At 36.9% G+C, this 5,579-nt stretch overlaps 1 long non-coding RNA gene across 1 annotated transcript; it reads left to right on the forward strand.

The window, feature by feature from the left end:
- The first annotated feature begins 2,147 nt into the window (after nucleotides 1–2,147).
- On the forward strand, nucleotides 2,148–4,487 carry LOC142309825 (uncharacterized). The gene is made up of 3 exons (XR_012754007.1): nucleotides 2,148–2,312; nucleotides 3,736–3,804; nucleotides 4,243–4,487. It is a non-coding gene; the product is annotated as an uncharacterized LOC142309825 (long non-coding RNA).
- Nucleotides 4,488–5,579: the final 1,092 nt, after the last annotated feature.

Below are 5,579 nucleotides of genomic sequence, written 5' to 3' on the forward strand. Positions count from 1 at the left end.
GTCGTTAAGGGGTTAAAAACAATTAACTTTTTTAAATTTACCAAATGGCTGCAATGAAACAAAAAGTGAAAAATTTAGAGGGGTCAGAATACTTTCCATGCCCACTGTATAAAGCACATTATACGCAGATAATATAATGATACAGTTCAGGAATTCAATCCAACCTGCAATTATATCTGCTTGAAAGGTTTAATATTAGGAATATGATTGTTACATTCTTAATATTTTTTCTCTACATTAATAAAATATTTGCGTCATATGCCACTATGAGGTATCAATGTCAATTAAAAAAACACACAGGAAAAAAAAAGTTAAGTTTTAATGACTCTCCCACACTCCCTTGTTCACCAGTGTATAATTTAAAAGAAATCTGACATAATGCAATGGAGTAAAATCCCACAATGTCCATTGATTTCCATAGAGGTTTTATAGGTCACTGCTAGTCAGTAGCAGCCTGGAATTTCTCATGCTCTCAATGCACTAGAGCAATTGGGATGAGCAGGGCAAAGTGCCAGAATTGGCACATCTAGTAGATGCGCCACTTCTGGGGCAGCTGTGGGCTGCTATTTTTAGGCTGAGAAGGGCCTGATAACCAAATGCCTTCCCAGCACGATAATACCAGTCCCTAGCTGTCTGCTATACCTTCGCTGATTATGAAAAATAGGGGGGGGCTCCATGACATTTTTTACAATTATTTAAATGAATAATTCTAAAAATGACATAGGATCCCTTCTATTGTTGATAACCAGCCAAGGTAAATCAGACAGCCCAAAACTGTCTGCTTTACCTGAGCTGGTTATCAAAAATAGATGGGGACCCATGTCATTTTTTTATATTTATTGTTCACAGCAGAATACAGTCATTTTCCACATGCAATAAAGCTGCAGCCTTTCAACAAATTTTATTAGCATACGAATAACACCCGAACTACGAACTCAGAAACAGACTTTTTTTAAAAGTACATATTCAAGTTCAAGCCCTGGACATCCGGTGTCTGGTACAAACCTCTAACTTTACTACCCTGGTTCGTTCATCCATACTAGTAGTACAATTAGCTAATTGAGTAATCCTTGCTTCCTGATTTTTGTGTTTTCCTTTCTTCGATTTTTGTCCTTGTTGTTTTTAGTCAAAAAACAAAAAGTCGTGTCAGTTCACCTTTGAAACCACATCTTTACTTTCTTGCTTCCAATCCTGGCACGGACCTCACTTGGAAACCATGTAGCAAAGAAAATAACCATAAATGATCCAGCGAGGGAAGGAAGTCCACCAGGAATATGTAAAATCTTACATTTTATTTCTTCAATTTTTAAATATCCATTGCATATACATTCATCAGAAAAAACTCTAACAACACTCTAGGATGTGTGGCAAGTTCCAGATCAACGCGTTTCATCCAACTTACAGGCCAAAATCAATGTTGTATTTAGTTACCAATTTGTCAGCTACTTTTTTGAAGTATCCAACATCTGAGTAAATAATAGCAATATGTGAATAAGATTGAGCCTTGCAGATTTCTAAGCTCCCTTAAAAAAGGGTAAAGACGTAAAATTGTGACTTTTGTCTAGTAAGGAGATCAGTGATAGAAAGACAGAGAGATAGATAATAGGCTCGTTTATTGCTCTATGTACTTAGATTATGGAGATTGAGAAGGAAATTAATATATCTACCCATTGACTGGGTGTTCGGCTTTTTCATACAACTGGATACTCATTTTTCAGCTACATATTTTCCATATATCTGCCATCTTGAAGACCTGTGTATTCAAATAATTGCACAAGGGTGCATAGCTCAATAGTTTTGCTAGTTGTTTTTAATGAAATACTTGCTGCCTGCTTTTCCCAGCACATTTTTCCATATATCATAAATAGATTTTACAATGTGGGCACGTCATACCTTCCAACTTTAGAAATGTCCACTTTAGAACCCGAACAAGAAAATGAACTGATGACAAATACCATTTATATTTTACTGTGTTACACGTCATGAGGTTTTGAGTGGCTGAGTCTTCATAATTAATGTTTATTCTCCTTTAGAATATTAAATCGTTATATACTTAATCATATTGTAAAATGCCTTATCACTAATTAAGGAGATCATTTGCCCCAATTCTCACTATGTGCAGATATATAAGGATCAGCCTCAGAGCCATCATAAAAATATAACTTTGATTTTCTGAGGAGCACAGAACTAAACCGAGAAATCAGTCATGTCTGGAACCAAAGGTGGAGCAAACTGCCAGAAGAACTCATGCCAGAACCCATGCCAGGACCCCTGCCAGAAAGTGCCTGTCTGTGTAGATCCTTGCCAAGACCGTAAGTTACTCAATTCTTCTATATTGCAGGGTTCATTTTGGTTTGTTTTCAAACTCATCACATTTATCAGCATTACAAAACTTGGCTCCAGAATTTTGCAATAGTCATTTTGTATATATATATATATATATATATATATATATATATATATATATATATATATATATATATTTTTATTAAGTCTGCCTTGCAGGGTTAATTTTGCTTTGTTTTTAAACTCTACACATATCTCGGCATTATAAAGCTTGAACTTGGCTCCAGAATTTTACAATAGTCATTTTGTATATAAAGTATATATATATATATATATATATATATATATGTCAAATACAAATGTATGAACTTTAAAAAACTAGTAATAAAAGCTACTGTCTTGCCTGAAATTTGTAATATTAAAGTTTAGGTTAAGCTCACACTTCATATGCCCTTAATTATGTTCAACCTCCTGTACAAAGATGTCCTGGGTATACACAGTCTGTAGTACAATTTGCAAATGTATTCAATTCAGCTGCATATTTCACTGTTTTACTTATGTTTTTGGGCAAGATAGCTTTAGAATGGAAAATACAGTAGCATTTTTTTTTTTAGTGCAGTGGAGCATTAAAACACTACTCCAGTGTTTATTTCACCGCTTTAGTGGGGCTTTAATTGTAAGTTCTCTGCCCCCTGTTTTACACATACCTTCCGTCGACTTCATCTTATATATCTCCGGTTGGTCTCCGCTGATTTGTGACCTGCCGGCGCGCTCCAGAATCAAATGCTTTAAAATTTTCTTTCTACAACATGTAGAATAAAATGGCAGCTAGGAGGTTAATTTTAGACCAACCTTTGTTAACACAAGAGGATAATAACACAGATTTAACCTCCTAATTTAAGGAGTAAATGTGTTGTAAAAAATCTATTGAACATTGAACAACATTCCTATTGGATCCTGTATGGCTTGGATTTTGATACAGCAATATTTGGAAGTTTCTTATCTTTGAGGAATACAGACAAGGACTGCTGTATACAAAATTGGACCATAGCCCTAATAATATTTTTTTTTTTTTTTGCATTTTGAAATATTCTGGTGGTTTGTGGTAATGAAAGCATTATTAATAAAATATCTTGTGGTGCAAGTCAGTGAAAAAGTCAGTTTACATTCCCTGGTTGTCTGGAACTGATAGAGAGTAACAGTTATTGTAATATTGTTCCTGGGGGAGTACCAGAAAAGGCTTGGTTTGTGTGAACTGCCTACTATGCCCCTCCATCATATCTGTCTTGCATAGGTTGTACAACAGGGTCCTATAGACATCAATAAGTGCCATGTTACAGCTCTATAAAACACCGTTTTTTGCATAACTATGATATGAATATATACATACCTATTTAGATATTTTTTTCAAAATGCAGTAAACACAGAATGAATGTTTCTCTTTTCTAGCGTGCCAATCTGGGTCTCAGTCTTATGGCTACAGCAATCAACAAGGTCAAGGACAATGCCACAAACAAGGTAAAGATAAGGACATTTTTAGGGTTTTTTCACCCCTTTTTCCATCAGCGGTGATTAATATCCCTGTGCAGATTAAAATTGCAATGTGTAGAACCTGATTTATATAGTATAATTCATATTACTGCATTAGGCAAATATTGTGAAGAAAAACTGCAGGATTGACAGCCATGCAGGAATTGCTGAGCAATCAATAAAAATGATCACTGTTTTATCGTGTTTGTAAAAAAAAAAATTGCTATGTTTGGGATTTAAAGCGATTTCGTAGGAGGAGGTTCTGTTATTGAAAAATGAATTTTTACGCCATACTGGCTTCTTTTCAAACAAAAACAAACAGACATCAGGTCAATTAAAAGAGCAATCAAATAGAAAAAGAATGATAAAGGTTTAATTACTCTATAATATGAGCGAGTAATTGATATATGTTCTTTTCTCCATCAGATCCCTGCAAACCCTGCTGTCCTGCTCCTATCTGTCCTGCGCCCTGCTGTCCAGATCCCTGCCAAGGTCAAGGGAAGTTTAGTTACAATAAATGAAGATGTGACATCTGAGTTTCTTGCATCAACCTCCATCTTTCTACAAAAATGTATTTTAACCTATCCCAATCAAGTTAAGACTCCTGACACTCGCCTTTTCTTGCTGTTTATGCATTTGTTTTATTATCCAATAAAATGTTATTATTAGCATTTGGTTTATGTATTCATTTTTTTATGCATTAGAAACTTCTTATTAAAGAGGTTATCCAAGGTTAACATTGATCTAGGTGAGCTGCAGTATAACAGACTAAAGGTCGCTTTACACGCTACAATTTATCTGACGATCTCATTAGCAATGTGACACGCCCAGATCGTTCGTAGTTACGATTTGCCGAGATCGCACATAGGTCATTTATTAGCGGTCACTTGTAACGATCTCACAAGCGACGCCAAATCGTTCAGCGAAATATTGTTTGACCAAGGCAGTTGTGTGGATGTTTTTCTTTGTTTGCAGGGTGTCAAACGTAGCAATATGTTCCAAACGACGAACAATATTTTGAAAATGAACAATGTGTTAACGATCAACGATTTTCAACCTATTTGCGATCGTTCAGAGTCGCATGTAGGTGTCAAACGCAACAACGTCGCTAACGATGCCGGATGTGCATTACGAAATCCGTGACCCCGACGACATATCGTCAGATAAATTCTAGCATGTAACGCCACCTTAACGCCTGGTAAAGGGATCTTTCAAAGAAAACAAAAAAGGCAGACATGTTCTTCTAATGCAGGATAATGCTTGTCAGGCAATGTGTCCACGCTGCGGAAAATTCGCGGAATTTGCCGGAATTTTTTTTTGTGGAAATTCTGCGGATTTCTCAAAAATCTGCAGTACAGCGAGTCCCCAGCCATTTCTATGGCACTTTGGAACTGCTGTGCCCTTGCTGCGATTTTTTCCGCAGAAGAAATAGTGCATATTTCCCTGCGGAAAAATCTGCAGCATGTCAATTATTCCTGCGGATTTTTCTGCCTTGATAGCAGACACCGGAGTCACTTCCTCTGCTGCAGAGGAGCGCGGTGGAGCCAGGAGCAGGCATCAGGAGGTAGGCGAGGCCTGCACGAGCTCCGGTCATGTGAGAGCTGAAGTTAGTTCAGGCCCGCCCACCTTCTCCTGCAAAGTTCAGACAGACACGGCCGGAAAGTAAAGTGCTATGTGATGGAGGTAAGTATGAACTCCCCGAGCACTCCAGCACTTGTTCTCCATTGAGGATGGAGTGCCGAAGCCATGAAACTGTATCCTCA

The sequence above is a fragment of the Anomaloglossus baeobatrachus genome, chromosome 5, assembly GCF_048569485.1.
Source record: "Anomaloglossus baeobatrachus isolate aAnoBae1 chromosome 5, aAnoBae1.hap1, whole genome shotgun sequence".
Taxonomy (NCBI): domain Eukaryota; kingdom Metazoa; phylum Chordata; class Amphibia; order Anura; family Aromobatidae; genus Anomaloglossus; species Anomaloglossus baeobatrachus.